Raw genomic sequence first — 21,891 nt, 5'->3', positions numbered from 1 at the left:
CAGAACTGCAGAGAACATGCATGATAAAAAGTCTAGTGAATCATCACTTCATTTCTATGATTCATGTACTTTTCATTACCTGACTTTCAGTCCTTAAAAATATAAGTATATCAAATTATTTATGTTATTTACTATATCTCATGTATTAGACATCACAATAATGACTGTTTTCCAAATACATTCTACCCTATTCTTATTTTTACTCTAAAATGAGAATGTGAAAAGGCTTTGGGATAGGCAAAATAAAGATACTGCATTCTGTAATTCTGATAAACTTTCTTCCTTTGCAGTAGTAACAATAGTTAGCATTTGTTTGAGAATTGATGATATGCCAAGCATTTTGCTAACTGCTTTAGGCAGTCCTTGCAGTTATGCTCTGAGCTAGTTATTCCCACAGCACTCATTTCCCAATCAAGTAAATAAAGCTCAGAGAGGTTAAGTAACTTGCTTGTTAGTAAGAGCTGGTAAGCAGTGGAGCCAGCATCTGAACACTGGCAGGGCTGGCTGCTTGGCCTTATCACAACTACATTAGCCCTACTCCCTCTCTTAATTAAACATGGATTTACTTGTTCATCAAATATATATTTACTGCAAGCCCTCTGTACTCATCAATGGAGCTATAGACTTCCTGGAATCAAAGAGTTACAAAATAGGAAACATTATGGCACAAGAAAACATCACTACAGTGTGGTAAGAGCTGAGCTGTTTAAGCAAAAGAAGAAACATGTAACCCTGAGACAAACTGCGGCAGGTGGAGAGAATGTGCTGAGCGACAGACAGATCAGGGAAACTGACATCGAGAAAGGTTTTGTGGAGAAACCCACTTCTAAGGATGAGAAGTTAGCCTGTTGAAGAATCAAATGAAGGGTGTCCAAAAGTCAGGACACAGCGTGTAGACACTCAGGGAAATGGAAGTGCGGGCAGCTCTAGAGACTTGGAGAAAGGAAGGCTGGGAAGGAGGGGCACTGCTGGAATGTAGGCTGCATGTGATGTTCAAAATATGTGGAATTACATCCTAAACGGGAAGAGAAGGGAGCATGGAATCTGGGGTAGAGAAACGGAATGGTAAGTTTTGAATCTGAAAAAGATGGCTGGCAGGAATGTGGAAATGAACTGAATCAAAGGGCAGTGAGAATCGAAAGCAAGAGGACAGTGAGAAAGAGAGCTCAGAAAGGATAAAGGCGGGGGTGATGGCTGTGGCAAGACTTATTAAATTTGCTTTAAAAGGGGAGATCCGTAAAGAGAGAAATGAACTCTGTAAATGTGGTATCATATATTTTGCATATAATAAATACCCAAGAACACTAATCAAGGACATAATGATAAAAATTATTGGCTCTGGAAGATGATTTCCCTTTATAAGGAAATCTGAAAGATATTGATAAATGTTTTAACACACAAGAAAGACAACCAAAAATAATCTGCTAAGACATAAAATATCGACATAAAAAATAAATGTCCATTAATGCTGTTAATGGCATTTCATATTAAATCCTTCCCTGGTATTTTTCATTTAATAAATTCCATGGTCCCATATAATGTGTTTTTATCATATGACTTTTTATACTAGAAATAAAATATACTTACTGTTCGTTTTCCAGACACTTGCAAAGTTTTAGAGCAGATTCTCTGAAGCTACTGAACCTTGAATTTAGTCTGTTCCCATATGGCAAAGAAATACGAGGTCAAAATATTTTTTTAAATGGCAGTTTTTTGGGAAAGAAATGCTTTCCTTCCCTGACAACTCAATTTGCTGAGTAGCTTCACCCTCCCTTGATCTGTGCTTGGGGAGTGTTTCTATTCTGACTTAAAAACAAAACATCAAAAAATGACGCCACCAACTGATTATTCATCTAATCCTTATTTTAATTTACAAATAAGGAAATACAAATTTTATTTTTGCTTTGCTACATACTAAATAGGAGGGTATTTAAAAGTGAATTATATACCATTAAGGGCTCAAAAAGATCACATTCTCTCTCCTCTCACCTTATTCCAACTCGGCAATTCAATTTGGTGAGTTCTTATTCTGTCCTTCCAAAAATGAATATAAACAAACATTCAACATAAATCCCTTGGCTACCCTGTGTTTTCCTGAAATGTGCTTAATAGGGAAAAAAAGTCACATAATATGTATATAATTGTGGAAAAATAAGCCATAAATGATTGCTTGTTTTCTTATATATTTTATTGGTTCACTTTTCTTTAAATTTCCATTTGTTTCACTCTATTACTTTTGTTTTTAATTCTTCATGTGCCTTTTGGGTAGACTCCTAGTGGTCAGAGGAAGGACTATGCTTAAGACTGAGCATTTATGCCTCTTCACTGTGTGGTCTCTCTCTGCACAAACAAGCAATCGTTTTCTGAGTTAGCAATATATGGTCAGTCCTATGTTTTGAAACAGTAATTATCAGCAATATGACATTTTATGTAACGTTGCTGATATATATACAATGTTGTGTTATTGTTCATTTCTTTGCTAATAAAGTCTACAGGCTCAGGTTGTGAGAAAAACTGGCCTCAAAAAACCTCATAGACTACAGAGTTCATTACCTTGTTTAAGTTTACCAGATGCCAGAGTCCGGCTTTCAGCTATAGAGACTTAGAATCCGGGTTTCATCAGTGCCCTGGAAGTGGATCCATCTCTCAGGCATGGATGTAAAACTTATCTGGGTTTGATTGCATTTAGAAAAAATCCGAACCCACTGATCAACAAGGTTATATTTAGCCTTAACTATCCCTACTTCTACAGCTTCATCTTCTCCCATTTAGCCTTCTTTATATACTAAAACTCCAGCCTACTCACATTTGATATTCTCTGCTTGGAAAACTGTTCTCTCACTTGCTAAATAAATGCTCTGAGCCTTTAGTTCTTTTCAGCTGTCACTTACAGACTCTACCCTGGCAAACTACTCCTTTCCTTACCTCCACAATCATTCTGTGTCATATCATCATGTTCATTTTCTTTATTGTGTTGTTCTCAGTGTGAATGTATCTTGTCTGTCTCACTATGGAATACAAGCTTTTTGACGACAAGCAACATGCCTGTGTGTTCACTGACTTATTCCAAGTACAAAATACAGCTGACCCCATTAGCAGACTCCTGATTAACATTTCATGAAGGGAAGAATTAACTCAGTTCACAAGATTGTGGTATAACACAAAACTGTCAATTTTACAAGAAGTATCACATTCCAGATTACTATAGTTGGCATAACCCCTACATTAATCTTCCTGTAGGCAAAACTACTAAAAAAGCCAAGTGATAAACAGCTTTTAATTATGAGATCAGAATAACAGGCCTTAGATGCATCGAATAATTCACAGGAATGCTTAGAACAGATTCATGCATCTAAGGACAATTTCTCCAATGGTACCTAAATGTCAGTGACCAATGGCTAAATGTCTCCTAGAGATAATGGTTGATTGGTCACTGAAAAGGTTTTCTCTATGATCTTCTTTTTTTATTTGAATTACTACTGACAAGCTAACTGCCTAACTAACTTAGTAAGTTAGTTCACTAAGTTAGTACTTTCATTTTTTAAATAAGTGAATGCATTCAAATTCTTGAAGCATTCTGGATTACTAAGACTCCGGCTTCAGCCTTCCAATGAGTATGTATGCCTGTGTATATCAATTAATGTTTGACTACTGAAGTTTGCTCTTCTTTCCCAGTTGTGGGATGCTTCCACTCTAGCCTCCAAGTACTGACAAGAATATATAAAAGTACACATTTACTCTTCTCTTGTATAATTCACTGTATGTGTTTTCCAATATATTTTGCTAAGACTCACATTACGTTTGGCCATAGAGTAATCCTGATTATCTACAGCATGTAATTTTTGTATGCATTTATGGATACAGGAAAATAAAGACATACACTGATATTTTATACATGCATATTGAAAAAAAGAAAAAAGATTAGTGGTATAGAATTATGAGAACTGCAAGGCAAGGTAAGGTACATTTGAATCTTTCAAAGTGAGTCTGTTGTCCTATTTAGAGAACCTTAATTAGTTACAATAGAGAATGAAGACCTTAACCAAGCCAACCATTAAAAGATACTATGATATTATTATGTTGACAAAAGAAAAGCACAGAGAACTGAAGTAATCTGAATCTCTAAATTATTTAAAATCTGAAACAAAAAATATTAAATAAGATCTATCTCATAAAAGAGTATCTGACTGGCTTAGTACATGCTCCTATTATTCTACCATCACTGGAAATATATACATATCACAAGTTCCAAAAATTTACAAACCTTACCCACAACATGTGCTCAGAATTCATTAGAAATGATATCAACACTGAAGGTGGTAGCAACAAATCCAACTTGAATTATTACAACTTGGAAATATTTTGTTAGCATTTCCCAATACTGACCAGATGATACTACACTGTCTTTGAAATTTGTACTTAAGTTTTTAATGCTTTCATTACAAAGCAATATAAAGCTTCTGTGAGTTTCAGTCAAGAAAACAGTTAGTTCACTCTTTCCTCCTTTAATGCCATTCATACGGTATCTTACATAAGACCTTTCAGCTGAGCAAAGCAGCTCCACTCAGCTCTGCTCCTCGAAGGGACTGGCATGGAATATGAGACAGGATTTTGGACCCAAGCCCACAGCTGTCTATATTTTACCACCAATCATATATATTACCCCTATCTTGACACTGAAAACACACACTCAGTGCCAGTCATCTATTTTCAGGGAAAACGCATATGCATCTTGGGATAATTTCCATTTACAAATGGCAACTTGATCCACTGAATTAAATTGCATTCTTTGTTTTGATTCAAAGCCAATGTAGTGATGCCTAAAATCTAAATACAGGCACTGAATTACAACAATGATATCACAATAAAGAAATGAAGGAATTAATGAGAACAAAAATTCTACACTCCTGGACTATATAAATCCTAAACTGTGCAGTCAGAATAGAATAACATAAACATGTCCTTCCTCCTTTTTATGTTATTATATCCTCTCTTTTATGAAATTAAATTGGTGAGACACAGTAACTGTTAGTAATTTAGACTAATTATTACATTTAAAAGAATACACTGGTCTGTGAAATCTGAAAAGCTGGAAAACCCTGGTAAAAGTCTGGCTGTAAAGTAAAGGTGAGAAGAAACATATTAGCTAAAGGGAACCAAGAGTTCAAGAATATCTGTTTTGTTTGCAGATTTCTGTTACAAAGCTGGAAGAGATTAGAGCATGCACAGACTTAGAAGCTTTGAGCCAGGAGCCAGCAAAACAGGACGATGCAAAGTAAAATAGGAACATAGATTGTTGGTGGAGGGAGACTCCAATACTAGAAGAGATGGGAGGCACACGTTTTTAAAAGGTAACACCATTAGCTTCTAGCAGAGGAAAGGACATGTATCTGGGACTGGAGGGAAAGAGGTACAAGTGGAGACACATAAAGATTGAAGATAATAAGGCTGAAAGAAGGAAGAATCCTGCCCTTCACTCTTACAACTCAAGTAAATCAAATACTCTCCATTCTAAAGAGTATATGCGCACAATGACTTTCCCCCTCTCCTTTTCCTTCAGAGATTGCAGTCCTGCAGTCATATTTTCACTTACTCCTTACTCCTCCTCCCTATGGAGAAGGAGGAAAAATAATGCTTCTGTGAGTTTTATCAAAGGAAATCGTTCTTTAGTCAATCTGAAGACATTTAAGACTACCCAGTACAATGAGTAACAAAGGTTGTCAAAGGACAAAAATTCCTTAAGGAAATTCTCTTGAGCATTCCCAGCAGACCCACAATTTGAGCCCCCCCCATCCCAACCTTATGTAAACTTTGCCAAGTCAGTAGGTGTTACAGAACTAAGGCTCCCAATTCATAACCACTCCTGCTCTGACAATGAATTTCTCACTTAACACCTGGAGGTGTCACTTGAAACAGTTTCAGATGACAAGATAAAACTTAACACCAAAAAAGCTCCTCTGAAGGTATTTAAATATTAATCACACCCCTGTCTTCCAAACATGGTGTTCTCTTTTCACTCAATAATCGTTCATCTGAACTAACAGAGGAACACATAAACCAATACTTTTAAAAGTGTTTTCTGCTTATTAGAAGAAATATGTAATTACTTAAGAAAATAAAATCCCCTAATTCCTAAACAAACACCGGGATAGATATGATTAGATAGGTAAATGCTGATGATGCAGATATAAATATAGACAGGCATGGATGGATGGATGGACAGACAGATGGACACAGAGAGAGAGACAGATACACTTTGAGTATTGTAGGTTCTTTAGGGACTAAGTATCATCTTCTAACCAAGAAAGGACCACTACGTCTGACCCTCAACCCAAATCGTTTAGATGGTGATAAGGTTAAAATACAAAAAGTAGTTTTCAAATTTTATTTTAAATTGTAGAAATCTCACTCTCAGAATCCTTTTACACATACATATATAACATTCAGGTCACATTTGTTGTTTGGATTATCTGTAAGCAATCTAAAACTTTAATGTGAATCTCTTTGTAATACTTCTATGATATATATTAGAGTTATTTAGGCCATGAGCCTAAATTTGAATGTGAATGATTCAGTCAATAAGCCAAACTAAAGGCCTCTTCTGCTGCTTACTAGCACCGCCTCCCAGTCTTGTAAACTGGGGTATCAATTCCCCCCCCCATATAAATGAGAAGTCAGGGACTGAAATTGCAGAACATCCTACACATTTTGAGATTTCAAGGATTCTCTGGAGACAGACAGACAGACAGACATAGGTAGATAGATAGATAGATAGATAGATAGATAGATAGATAGATACAGAGATATATCTAAATACATATACATTCTGATTGTCAAACAGCTAACAAATATAATTTGAATAAATATTTAGAGAATTTTTGGAACTCTTCACAACAGAAGAAATAAAACTAGTCCTTTCCCATAAAAGTCTATTGGAAGATAACATAGTTGGTACCAGAACATCTCTGAGAACCATTCAGCTGATAACATTAGTCCCAAGAGAGAACAATTTCTAGAGGCATGTTGTTTAGCTGGACTGGCGATGAAGGGTGAAAAGATAATCAGAACTCTTTAAGTACTTCTTAAGTACATACTACTTTCAGTCCTAAATGCTGAAGGAGTTACAAAGTAAGTAGAAAGACATAATCATAACTATCCAGATACACTGATACTGGATTGCTAAAGAACTGAAATATGAGACTTGGCTGGGTTCACATGCTCATGCAGGTGCGGAGGGAGAACCAGGGCCCTTCATCAGGGCCTCTCTCTACATATACTGTGGTGGTTAAGAGCCTAGACTCTGGAGTCCTATTGCTGGGGTTTGACTATTTGACTCAACCAATTATTAGCTTTGTGACCTTGAGCTACTTTCTTAAATTTTCTCTACTCTGTTTTTCAGTCTATAGAGAAAAGAAAAAATAGAGAGAGAGACAGACAGACACAGATACGCACAGAGATAATATTCAAATTATATTACACACACATATATGTGTAGGATGTCACTTGAATATATATGAAACACTAAACAGACTTAAATAGGTCTCCAAAACGTAGGACCTTACTGTGTCTTTTATCTATCCAAGGGCTTAGTGAGTCTATGAGGAAAGAGATACATTATAAAGTGTGTCCAAAATATACTGGACCATGGCCCTCTTTTTATAGAACATCTCTCTGAACCTGAGTGCTACAGAACACACTTTGGCAAACCCTGCACAGCATCGTGCCTTTCCTTTCCTTAGCAGCAGTGTGTGGCCCTAAGAACTTCACTACCTGTAGATCTCTCAGATTACTCTCTCTTTTTTGTTTTTTTCTCACATGACCGAGTGCAATAGAAGCCAACCTCAAGTGCATATCGGTGCCATGGCATTCTAACAAGCCTTCCCTTAAGCTGATTATATCTCCTTTCAGGTACTAGTCAATGAGGGGTTAAGAACTGATGAGAAGGAACACTGTCTACTAAGCACTCCAGCCATCACATCATAAATGTAGTCGCTCTACCTATAGGTAAGGAGAATATTCTACTTAATCATTTCTAATCAATATAAGCCATCTTACAGAGATGATAAGAACCATATAAGGAGGAGAGGATGCTACAAATAGACCCACTTTCATTTTAAGTGTAAACATTGAGGTAAATGATTTTTTTTTTGATGTTGGTAAAGCCTGATGTGTTACTGGTACTTCTCCTTCAATGACCTTAGCATTCAAAGTGTTAAAATGGATTAAACTCTTTTTGTGAATGACTTATTTGGAGGTAATGTCAATCTTGAACACTGATGAGGAAGCCGGCCAACCTGCCCTTTCTTCTGAAAATGACAATGCATGTGATGTTTCCAAGTTGACAAAGAACAAAAAGTAGTAAGTTTTCATCATTATTGTTGCTGTGCTGTTATTATTTTATCATGTAATACCCACTGCCCTTCAAGTAAAAATCTGCTGAAGGAGGTTCAAATTCCCACATAAAAGAGAACACAAGAAGCAGGAGAGATGTGTTACTCTCTTACAAATACACATCAACATGCCAGGGAAAGCATCATGCTTTGGTCATCTGGCTGCAGCCAAAGAAGGAGACCTTTAACCTAAACTTAAATGAGTAAATTTGGATGGCTTTATTTTTTAAACACTGCTGCCAGCTTCAAAAAACACTCAGTCTGGTATATTTCCTTAAAAAAAAAAAAAAAAAAAGATTGCCCCCATCCACAGAATTAACTCTGAAATTAGAAATGAATATGACTAAAAAATATTAGAGAAAAGCTATTATTTCAAGAGAGCATTAATACATTCTGCTTCGAGTCTTAAAGGAGACACATTAAAAATGAAAATAAACATATGAATATATTTAATATTTTTCAGGTTTAGTGCTATTAGACCTATTATCAATCGTTGTTGGCCATTTCTCATGAAGAGGAAGAGGAAAACCAGAAAGCTAACATATGTTTGATTTTCCTCTAAATCATATGAATAAATCTACATGGGTATAGTAAGCAAAACAGAGACTTGCTTCAATCTCTGTGCAAAATGAAACATATCACAATATGGTTTTTCCCCCAAGACTAGGATAAAGCCACAAAGAAATACATCATATTAGAATTTTTTTCCCCTCTGTTCATTTGGACAATTTTCTAGTTTAACGTTATTCTGTAGGCTCTCACTGTTTTCAAAAATTGCATTAGGCCCACAAGCTCATTCTAATTGGCAGATTTTTAAAAATGATGTTTCTGTTTACAGATCCTAATACTTTTCAGAAAACAGACACCCATTTCCATTTCTTTGCTTCTCAACACATCATGCTGGTGACAGATGTTTCTGAGCTGTTTCAATGTCCCTGTCCAAATATAAAATGCGCACTTAATGATACCCGTGTGTGTATTTATAGCTCCATTCGTATTTTTATGTATCTACAAAAAAACTGTTCCCCGTGGTAATTATATTTCTATTCAGTATTAATGAATTATTGGCCGATAAACATTTCTTATGTATATATGCACATACAAAAGATGTTTCTGCAAATTATGATGAGTACAGATACACTTATGATTGCTTCAATGTAAACGGCTAAAATGTTTTATTTTTTTTCTTTGAAAAGCTTCAACCTCATATGCTTGTTTTCAAGGCATATAATATCATTTATTGTGAAAGAGTAAAAGAAATGCAGCTTAGTGTCAGCTCCGCCAGCTTTGACTAATCTGCAAGCCACCCACTTTAATGGCTCTTCATAAATAATTTAAATTTTAATTATGCTGCCAGCCTCTGACCTGAAGAGAAATGAAGAAAGAAAAAGAAAAGAATAGACAAGGGAAAGCATATCAGCCAAATCAAATTTTGCCTCAGTAAATGACTTAGTGTCTCAAAGCTCCACTTTTTCACTCAAGATGCACCTGCTTCCCCATCTAAGATTTTTGAAAATAAAATTAGTGTCATTCAAGATACACCACTGATTATGAAGCCATTCACTCTATAAAGAGGCATTCTTCCCCTTATTTTAAAGAGATTTATCTCTCTGTATCTTTGACATAAATATACTTTCAGAGATGAAAATATACACCCTATTATAGCAGCCCCTCCCAGCTAGGGACATCCTCCATTTCCAATTTCAGTCTCTATCTGCCCTCCTGAAAGACCAGTAAGGTTCATCCTATTATCAGGCATGTTCCTATCACTGCAGTGACACATCTGATCTCTGTTTTATTAAAAAAGGGACACATAAGTCTTCCTCCAAACCCAGGTCTTATAAGTGATTGTTAGAGGGACCGCTGCCAAATTAATGGCTGGCTGAATAGACTCAGGAAAATCTAACTGCATCTGTCGTGTGGAAAGCTGGCCAAGGTAGATCTGACAGGCGATACGTGGCTGAATGATCTCCTCCCACCTAAAAACAGCTTTTAATTGCATCAGGTCTCTCAATACACAGTTGAGCATCTGCTCATTAGAAGCAAAGCGCCATTTCTCAAATTGAAATGCTAAATTTCACTGTATAATTTTTTTTTTCTAAATGCTGCCCTACAGTTTTCCTAAAGCAATGCAAACCCAGTCATATTTAATCTAAGATCTCTGGGGCCAGACCTAACCCATGCATATTAATGATTTTTTCATTATTTGATGTCTGTACAGTTTTTGTCCCTGTATTTAACAATGAACACATCTGGATTTCGTTGAAGAAATTCTCAAATCCCATTTGTAACAGGTCCTTTTGGCTTATTTTGAGGATGTACAGATAATACATCCAGAAGTTTATGTAATCTGCTCTGGGTTCCTTTTCTTCGCTGAGTATCTGACTTGTACTGCAAGCCCTTACGAAAGATTTGGTAAATCTCTTGGGCTCTGTGTAAGAGTGCAATGTAGCTGTCTCAAGGATAAATTTATCTTAAAACTATATCTTATTCTTCAACCACCTGCCATTATTTGTAGCCCATTTTCCATTATCTTATACATTAAATTTTTGATTTTTCAATCATTCTCTTCATTTTCCTTCTCCCTTATCCAGAATTTGATTCTGAGAAGTGAAGTGGCAATACAAAATCTTGTAACTTTATTTTTGGTTAGCTATTTTTAATAGTTCTAGCTCTGTCTATAAGATGATAACACAGTTATAGATAGAAATACATTCCACCTCATTAAATCATCTATTTGATCTACAAGATGGCATATTTATTTGTGTGCATGCACCTAATGCACTGTTTGTTTGTTTTTTTTTTATAAAATTATATAGAGACAGTCTTACAGGAGCCATTCAGTTACCTTGAAAAAAGCCACAAAAGCATTTCTATTCAATAAACCAATTTGGAAAATGAAAGAGAAATTGCCTGGCCTTTAGACAATAGTGAGGTACATCTCCTTTGTCTATCTGAAATCCAGGTTTTGATTTACAATTTCTAAGTGCAGGGTGCTACTGGTTATCAGTGGACCAATTCCTCCAGAGGTCACTGCTGTTAAAATAAAGCTTGTGCTTCCACTGATTTAAGTACGTATGTGCTTCTCCAAATACTCTTAAGTTAGTCTAGAAGAACGTATTATGAAAATCGTTCTGAATTTACTATCATTTGCCTATAAAATAAATTATAACAGCTGTAGAAATCAACTCATAAGAAGTGTCTTAACGAAATCCCAACTACAGCAGGTCAGGGCTTGAAAGCATTCCATCACTGTCTACTGGCGGAAAAAGTCTTTGACTAGTTCTTAACAGAAATTGTGTTTGACATTTTTCCTTGTCTACGTAAACTGTAAGAGCTATATTACTATAAAAAAAAAAAGAATCCAGGAAATATTTGATTTGTTCTATATTTAAATTTCAATCATAGGGCAAACTGGCTGAAACGCATTTTCATCTACCAAACTCATCAGCTAGAAGCTTCCAATGAACATATACAGTATTTAGCTCCCTTAAAATTAACAAATTGAGATTCAAATAGATTCAAGGCAAATACCAAAAGCTGCAAAAGATCCCTATTAAAAATATTTATTTTTTAGTAAAAATGTATTTTGGAAGAAAGGGTGTACCAATATTTTGATATGCATTTCTCTTGGAAGAGAATAAGCGCTTTCATATGTTATTGGTGAGTGTGTGTGTGTGTGTGCATATATGTAATAACTTTTCTTATAATTCCTTATTTTTCTTTGGATTGTTAATCTTTTGCTTATTGATATGTAGGAAGTCCGACATTTTGATATAGATACTCATGATTCAGTCCATAATAAGGGTCACGATTATTCACAGCCCAGCACCGAATGATATTGCATCCAAATCAAGAAAACAGCTCAAAATAATTTGTTTGCTAACAATTCATCTTAAGACATTCAATTATAACACCTAAACATACAACACAGTATTATTGTAATATTATTGGTACTTGTCTGTTTCTCCCAATAGCCCAAGAGGTCCTTGACTTCAGATACTACATATGTTCTTGGCATAACTATCACCTCACACTTTTCTTCATAGACAACAATAATACATGATTTCCCAAAAATGAATTAAAGAAACTAAAGCTTTTAAAGCTAACCTCTTCAGAATAGGTATTAAAATTTATTAAATGATTTTGCTACATCTATTCATTGAATTATATGGTTTCTCAACTATATTTATTGATTTTGGAATGTCATACCAATCTTCCAATTCTGGAATGAAAAAAAGAAAAAGAAAGAAAAGTAAAGGGGAAAAAAGAAAAAGCTAACCTCTTTAAACCTGTAGACTCTACAAGCTGCCTATCTGGAAAACAAAAATCAATAAATTAATCAGTAAATTATTTTACTATTTTTAATGAATGAAGTCACTTAAATATTTTACATAGGCAAAGTGATAATCTATTTGGGGCATAAAGTTTGGTTTTTAATTTTTTTTTTTAGTTTTAGTAAAATATACAGAGTATGGAAATGTTAAAATTGATCAAAGGAAAGATAGTACTATAATTGCACCAAAGTTCAAATTTGTCTTTTAAAAAAGAAATTCCATACTACATGGTTAAGATTTAATGTTTCAGATATTCTCTATAAAGACTCAGTAAGTAATTTATCCGAAAACAGGCATAAAATATCACAGATGTGAAATTAACTTTGAAAAGTTCTTTTATAAAAATAGATAAATCAGCCAATGAACCTCATATGGAAAGAACCTGAGGTGTACAGGTGGGGGTTCCCTTAATCACAAAAACGTACAGTTGTAATCCAGCTAATTATTACTTCTCCTTCCAATCACACAAGGTCCACTCTGACTTCTCTCTCACCCCATTATTCAACCAAAACCAGAAATATCCAAAAAGAAGAGTTAATTGCTAGAGTCAAGTGGACCTCATTTAGACAAAAAGTTGAGAAACTGGTTTGGTCACATGGGGCAAGATGTCTTGCACAGTGATTAAAAGGATGGAAAGTTAAGATGAGCTTTAGAGAAAATGGGAATAAAAAGAGGACTGGAGAGATACCTGAGATGAAAAATAAAAGGATAAAATTAGAAAGAGTGAACAGAACACCATGACAAGGAATCTTTCTAAGACAACAAATCTGAAGAGTCTGCTAAATAGCTTAAGACAAGAAAAAGACAAGAGGAGGGTGTTAGGAAGCTTCCCAATCTGTAAGAGAGGGTGATGAGATGAAATTGAAAAGATGGTGGTTCCTCAGGGCCAGAATCAGAGCACAAGAGGAAATAGCACAGAAAATCACCAGGAAGTGTAAACATCCTGAGAAAGAAAGTGGACACCCTGCTTGCACACTCTTCCTTAGTAAACAAGGCCAGTATCCACTGGATTATCAGAAACCTAAATATCTCCTTTTCTCTCGGTGTTCACATTTAGCAACTAAGCATGACCTAAATGTTCTCCTCTTTCATCTCTCACCTCTCTATTTGCATGAGAATTGTTTCCTTTCAAGCTCTCTGCACTTTCCAGGACTCCTGCAGCAGGCTTTTTTCACTGGTCTTCCCCAGTCTGATTTTGAAACCCTCTAGCCTGTACCCTGCTAACGCTGCCAATGTGAATTTACAATGATACAATTCTTACCCTCCTTCTTTACTAGTTTTAATAGCCATGGTTATTACATCGTTGTTCTGCCTCTCTGGTTTCCATACCTTGAATTACAGACCCATCATTTGGCTTCAGCTAATTAAGCTCTTAAGTTGTTCTCTCTTCAGCTATTTCTAAACTTCCCTATCATTTTTTATTTTTTTTGGACTTTATTCCCCTATGTTTAGGCTTGTTTGAGTTAAGAGCTATCCTCCCCTGCCCCAATGCCTGAGGTAACCACTATTCTGACTTCGGTTACCACAGATTCGTTTTGCCTGTTCTTGAATTTCACATATATTGAATCATAACAGTATGTAGTCTTTTCTGCCTGGCTTCTTGGGCTCTTAACTGTACCTGTGAGATTCGTAACTGTTGTTGTGTGTAGCAGTACTGTGCTCTTTTCATTGCTGTGCAACACTCCAATGTATGAATAGGCTATAGTTTATCCAATCTTTTGTTGAAGGGCATTTGAGTTGTTTTCAGGTAAGAACTATCGTGAAGAATTCAACATGACTTTTGGTAGACATATGCACTCATTTCTTTTGGGTGTGTTTTAAGAAATGCTAGGTCATAGGGTTAGATACTAGCAAAGAATTTTCCACAGAGATTGCTATAAAATTGGGTATCCCCACATCCAATGTATTTACATTCCAAGGGCTCAATATCCTAGCCAACAACTGTCACTGTCTTTTAAAATTTTTGGCAATTCTGGTGAATTCGAAAACACAGACATTCTTAACATTTCCATTATTAAGCTCCTTTTAACTACTTCTTTAGGTCTCCTGGTTAAACTTATTTCATGATGGCCTGTGTCTCATTACTCTAATATCCACAATTTCAAGCTCAACTGTATTTTCTTCATAATCACCGTTCTTGAACTGTATTCCTTATTTAACTACAAACTCCTTCCCTTGCTGCACTGGATGACATGTTAATTTCATAACTCCTGTGAGACTGGCTCTATTCTCCACTCCCATCCTATAAGTATAGTGTTTTAACTACAGATTCAGCCCTCTGCTCTTGCTTTTTCATGTCAACTGTCACCGAAATGAAACTACCTATCCACTCCCATCCTTTCTCTCAGAAGTGTCAATCCTTTAACTCCACTGACTGTTAACCAGCTATGGCTAGAAAGTCTACCATCACCTCAAATTCATCATATAGAAAAGGAAACCCACTGCAGTCGCTAAAACCAAGCTTCTTTTCGAGGGTTTCCCCTTACTACTCAAAATACCATTATTTGCCCAGTTATTCAATCTCCAAATCCTGAGTCATTTATTTCTACTCGTTTCTACCCATCTGCAGGAAATTAATGAATTACCTTGATCCTTTCCCAAATGTTATTTCCATTCTTTATTCCATAAAGTATACTTATTCCCTTACTATGGGAACTTTTTATTATAATTTTATTTATCTTCTACCATCCACAAATTAACTCATTCCAGTTGGCCAAATTTCACACATGCTTGCTAATTTTCAATTTGCTGAATTTGGTCCTCCGACTATCACCACTAACACCACGACCAGCAAAGCAATAACTAATATTACAACTAATCTATGAATAAAGTTCATTTTATTATCCTTATTTGGAAGTTGAGAGAAACTGAGCTTTAGAAAGACAGTTTATTAGGAGATAAAAAGTCCTCAAGAATAAGATAAACTGCTAGACCAGGAAAGCAGTTAATTACAGTATAAAACTCAAATAATCATTTTCTTCTTCCCTGAATCTATTTTAACCTATTTGAAATAAATAATAGTTACAATCCTAGAATCAGATGATGGACTAACAATCCAAACAGTACATACACACACAAAATTATAAATTTACAGAAGTCAAAATTCACTAAGCAGATGTCCGAAATGATTAATTTATAGACAAAATTTATGAAAGAATTTTTCCCTTAACATAATCCCTAAGAATCAGGTATTCTATAAAATATAAACATAACCTAAGCTGTAGCATTCCAAATTTAAAAAAAAAAAACAACAATTTTGACAGCCAAGAATTGGTATATCTGATAAACATATAAAACAGCCCTTACTGAGTAACTATAGATAGGAAAGTGGTGGCATTAGTTGTACAACAGTAATAATAACTGTACTAATATGGTCAATGCCCTCCCCATCAGTACGCCAGTCAGAAAGTGATAAAAAAAAAAAAAACTAGTGAGCGGCTTTAAAATATGTGTACAAATTCTTTGATACTCCTTTTAAGTGGTGAGTTCTGACTTAGTGACCCACTTCAAAAAAACAACATCAAGTAGAAGTGACAGTGCACAACTTAAGAGGTGAGGTCATAATAAGTATCACGAATTCTTCCTCATGTTCTCCTGGATGGTTCACAGTGGGAGAAGTTACCTATCATCCTCAAGCAGTATATATGAGAAGCCCATACCTAGAGGAAGGAGCTCATCTGCCAACAGTCATACAAGCAATGCATCTTGAAAGCAAATCTTCAGTGCCAGTCAAGCCTTCAGAAGACCATAATAACCACACAAGAGACACTGAGAATTACCCACAAAGGCCACACCTGAGTCCCTGACCCATGGAAACTACGAGACAGCAAGTCTTTGTTGTCTTAAGCCACTATGTTTTGGGGTAATTTATTATGTAGCAGTGGATAACTAACACAACCATGTAATACACAAACTTATCTTCATGTCCTAAAGAAAACCACAAATAAGTAAAATGAGATAGCATTTGCTATCTATCAACTTAGATACTTAAGAAATGGTAATATCCAGTGTTCCAGAGAAAGCAAACATGAAGACACTCTCAAATACTGCTTACAGTCTCAGACAGAGAATTTGGCAAGCTCCGTTCATATTTTTTTAAAACAATAACATATCTTTTGATATGATTCCACCTTAGGAATTTATGCTAAGGAAATAGATGCTTTGTACATATATTTATATATATAAATGTTCACGGGATTGATATATATATATGGCACTAAAAAAGTGAGGTTCTACTAAATTAGCCAAAGATACTGGTATATCCATATGATGGTGCCATTAAAACATATTTTTAACATTTTATATATTATTATTATTTCATATATTTAATTGTATGTTTCACGTATTCTTCAACATTATTTTTATTATTTTTTTGGTGACACAGACATTCCCAATACATTAAGTGCAAATAACTGATTTTAAATGTGTGAAGAGTATAATTCCAATTTAATAAAAAGTTCCATGTGTGTGCATGTGTGTTTACACATGTCTGTACTTGCATACATGAGCATGTGGGTACATAAGGACAGAAAGAAGAATAGAAATAGAAGTACTACAATGTTAATAATATTTACTGCTGAGAATAGAAGAGTATATTTTATTTTCCTCTTCTACTTATCAATTTCTTAACGATGAGAAAGCAATTTTTCTAGTGAAGAAAATATCAGTCATTGTCAACCACTGTGAAACACCTGAAACTAACACAGCATTGCAAATCAACCTTTCTTCAATAAAATAAATAAATAAATAAAATAATTACGTCCCTTTGGTTACTAATCTTCCGAGTACTTTCCACTATACAAAAATCTCTTATTTTCTTGTTTGTTTATAGTATATCTCCCTTAACTTATGAAATATAAGAAACGTTTTCGGAATTCATGAGGGCTAGAATGAACGCGTTGGTTAATAGTGTTAAACACCACCTATTCTTGACCCTGTCTTCCTTCTGGGCTTATAGGGACTGCATGTCCTAACTTTTCCTCCTTCATTTCTAATGAGTACTGTTTCCTCATTCACTGAAACCAGGCATTGCTGGGTTATCCTTACTGAAGCACGACAAAGGGTCAAGCAAAGTGGAGACCACCAGACCTATACTGTTAAAGTGTTTGGGCTCCAGTGAATGCAATACACTTCCACACTCAAGAAGCACTAGAATTCGGGCTCCGGGAGGGATGCAATGAGTTTCTGTTTGTTGCTTCTAGCCCCCAAATCAATGCCTGATACAAATTAATCACTCAATAAATCAGGAAAAATTGTTGAATACACATATTTGCGAATGATTGAATGAGGGATAGCCAATATATTTTGTTCCCTGCAACTATAAAAATGACATTAACTTAAGGGAATGGAAAAAATAAGCCCAATGTAATTCTCTGCAAGGACACACATGCTGTGACCTAAAGTGGTGGCAATAAAAGTAAACCGAATGAAAACCACTTGCTCATGAACCAATTCACACACAAGCATTAAGTAAGTCAGATATGAGCTATATACCCAGCTGCACAGTGCAAGCTTTCTCCATCAAGCAGCCAGCTCTCTGTTGCTGCCAGTTAAGTCCCAGTGTAAATTTATTACTTCAATTAAACATCAAAATTTACTTAGGACCAACAGCAAGATCCTTGGCTCTGTTATGCAGTTCCCAGAAAAGAACTGGAAATAACACCAAATTTGAACTGTTTTCCCAAGTAATCAAAATTTCAATCACACCCCTCCCCACACACCTTCAAGAATATTTCTTTAAATTCCAGTCCATATCACAGCACATACCAGCCATGTGTGCTCATTATTTAACACTTCCTTTTTAACTTCCCTGATCTTCCTGAAGAGACAGCACAGCTGTTCCCCCAAGTTAAGTCAGCACCCCCTGTTAGGTTGCCCTCTGATTCCATCAGCCCCCAAAGCAGCTCTCTCATTATCTCTGGCAGGGGCCATTCTAGAGAGCCCACGGTTTGTGTACGCTTTCTGTACGCTCTCCAGCAGGACAAACATCATCTAGCTGGCTTTACGCTGTCATTTCCACTGAAAGCCTGTAATTACCTTCCACAAGCAACACTTCATCCTGCCAGGCTGATTAAAGGCAATATATACTGGAAGGCAAAGAGCAATGGTGCTCAGGCGATGTATCTTGTAAGCAATAGTGCAGCGGCTTGCACACAGTAAGCACTAAATAACTGTTTGAGAAGATATTATATTTGCCCTTTGACAGACAGTATAATTACTGATTTTCTGCTGAAACATAATAGGTTCTTAAAGAGCAAATTGAGCAGACCATAATGGGCTTTTGAACTGTCACTTATTAAATATATTCCACCATAAAGGAGATGCTATTCTAGGGTCTCCACTCACATGATCTCATTTACATCTATACCAATTAAATCATTGTTCGACTGTTCTCATTTCCTGACAGGCAAACCAGTCAAACAGGCAGTTTTACTTTCTCATGTCCTTTTACTGAGTTGAGTATATTTCACCCTGGCTATTAGAGTCATCAGGTAAACCTGAAATGTCATATTACTTCGACAGAGGAGGGTTTAAAGGTACTTAACAGCAGTTAGCTAAACTTTATAGACATTTGTCTCAGTTCCGAATTACTTGTTTTTGACTTTCTCTATTTAGGGAATTGCTCAAGATATAAATTATGTTGGAGCGGCAGTGGCCACATCAAGTGGAGAAATCAAAAGCTTATTTGGCCTGTGTTCTTCGCCTCTGAGACTTGGCCAATCCCTTTGAGTTGGCCAATCAGATGGACCTGTTCTGGAGTTTGAATGAGAAGCTAGTGACCCAGAGAAGCAGGGACAGCTACAGAGCCATCATGGCTGGAGCAGCAACATCAGTCCAGGTGCCCATGGTACTGCTGATGGTAGCAGTGTAAGCCACGATGCCTGTGTTTAGGGGCGGTGGCCAACGTGTCCTCCTCAGCCTGGCTCTGTATGCAATTTTCTTAATTCTGTGAATGATCTGCTATGCTCTTTCAATAACTATGTCTGCTGCTGAAGTCAGCTTGTTATTCTGTTATTTGGAACTTTAAATTACTCCTAGGACAACTTCCAAGTAATGGATACTTTGATAGATTATACACTGACCTCTTTATTTTGGAGGGTTAATCAACTCATGTTGACCATTTAGAGCTGCTCCAAAGTACTACTACCTAAGAGCAAATGGCTTTACTGCACAGCATTTTCATATTTATCTGTACAGCAGCGTCAGAAGAATTCTGTATTTGAATTTTTAATTGCATTTTGTCCCTTTTTATCTTACATGCTGATTGTAGATTGGAAAAGTAAAATCGCTGATACTGGGGACAGAGGCACTAATATGACTGCATTAATAGAGTTGGGACAGTGATAGAAATTTAACCTAACAAAACTGACCAATCTCTAATCTCAACTGCAGATATATCATATACAGAAGTGTTAGTGTGTGTGCTTATACACACATACATACAAAATATGTTCTCAGTCTCATCTGAATAGGCATTCAAAATTTAAATTAACAATGACATTGGAGAGAATACACGACACAAGACTTAAAAGGTAAGCATATATAAGAGACTCCTGTGTGTCCAAAGAACATACGAGTTGGTCCCCAGTAATTCTGGAAATCTAGGCAAAACTGCCTGACTTCCCTTCCAGCTCTTGGCACTCTTTAAGCCTCCTACCTGCCACCCATCCCACCATTGCTATTCAGAGAAGCTCTGCAGAAAAATCAGCTCCAAAGTTTTCTTCCGTTATCATGAAAATCTCATTTTGTGGGCCAATTACATGACCTCAGAATTGGGAGGGAAAAAAAAGAGGTTCTTGTTATTAAAGTGATTCCCTCATGATATAGGTTTACCTATTCCAGGGAGTACATGCATTTTCAAAAAGGAACAATAATCTGAACTGAGTATGTTCTGGATAAATATATGAGTACAGGGCCCTTCCTACTCCTCTTTTCTATTCCAGGCTGCAATCGGCCCATTTCCAACAAAACACAGATTGCCAATGAATAGCCACTTTTGAAAAGTTGGCAAACCAAACTAAAGGAAAATGCATACTTTGTAGATGAACAGCTTACATACAGAATCTAATTATTAACCAGTCTTCCTTTCTTAGAAATCAAAATAACTGGCCAATAATATACCCTCTAAGAAGTCTCCTCAGAAAATACACAGTGATAAAGACCTCTTCTCCAAGTTTATTTTTATCTGAATGTAGGTAAATCTGTATGAGATTGAACCTAAACAAATTGCTTAAATAACACCTGATCTCCTCCTACAGTTGCTGTCTTCTTAGGCGGCAGGGTTCCCATAACCTACTGTTCTTATAATACCTCTTTTAAAAATTGATCTGTCATTAGAATCTGGAAAAAAATTAGGTTTCCTTGAACAAATTATTATTATATAAAATGCTTAGTATCTGTACCTTGAAGCTTTATATTTCTAAAAAAAAAACTAATATCTTACTATTAGGTTATAGTGTATGACAAGAATATATTTGGTCTGGATAATTTTTATGTGATCTGGTCTCTGTTCACAGCTTCAATAATCAAAAGTAAAATGTACTTGAATATCTGTAAAAATACAAAAGACTTAATAGCCACACCATTTTTCATGTCTTCATTTTTGAGCAATATGAAAAAAGTCACAGTCATTGAAAAAGCAAAACATAATGCCTCACATTCATTTATTAAAATAAAACTAAATCCTTGAATTAGAAAAAGGCAGGAACTAAATAAAGGTATATTGGCTTAAAATACAAATAATGTAATTTATCTTGAATCATAAGTGAAAATAGATGTTACTTGTAATAGTATTTTTGATTGTTAGGTTTGGCTAGTTTCTATTTCAGGACATTCAACATTTAGAAACTGTGTGTATGTGTGTGCGTGCACACTTGACATGTGCACACATCTCATAAAGACACGTTTCAGGGACTAAAATACTGAGAAATTATAATTTTCAGAATCCCAGAGACAGAAGATCCCAGAGAAACAAAACTCAAAGCTCACAAAACTAATAAGGGAATTCTGAGACTTTTTTTTGCTCATGTTAATATCTTCCCAGATAAACTTTGATCTGTACCATCTCAATACATCCCAAAGAGTGTGCAGGCCTGTCACCCTACTCCCAAGGTCTACAGTTTTCTCTCAAGAGCTTAGAGAACTAGACTAGCTCTGGAAGAAAC

At 35.7% G+C, this 21,891-nt stretch overlaps 1 protein-coding gene and 1 long non-coding RNA gene across 12 annotated transcripts in view; one reads left to right on the top strand and one right to left on the bottom strand.

Annotated features, from left to right (window-relative positions):
* Window positions 1–21,891, bottom strand: part of CACNA2D1 (calcium voltage-gated channel auxiliary subunit alpha2delta 1) — a 426,371-nt gene that overhangs the window by 272,997 nt on the left and 131,483 nt on the right. The window lies entirely within an intron of this gene.
* LOC116665010 lies at window positions 974–20,018 on the top strand. The gene is made up of 3 exons (XR_004321589.1): window positions 974–1,065; window positions 7,909–8,004; window positions 19,343–20,018. It is a non-coding gene; the product is annotated as an uncharacterized LOC116665010 (long non-coding RNA).

This window comes from Camelus ferus, chromosome 7 (genome assembly GCF_009834535.1).
Source record: "Camelus ferus isolate YT-003-E chromosome 7, BCGSAC_Cfer_1.0, whole genome shotgun sequence".
NCBI classification, from domain to species: Eukaryota; Metazoa; Chordata; class Mammalia; order Artiodactyla; family Camelidae; genus Camelus; species Camelus ferus.
This window is presented reverse-complemented; position numbering and strand designations above follow the sequence as displayed.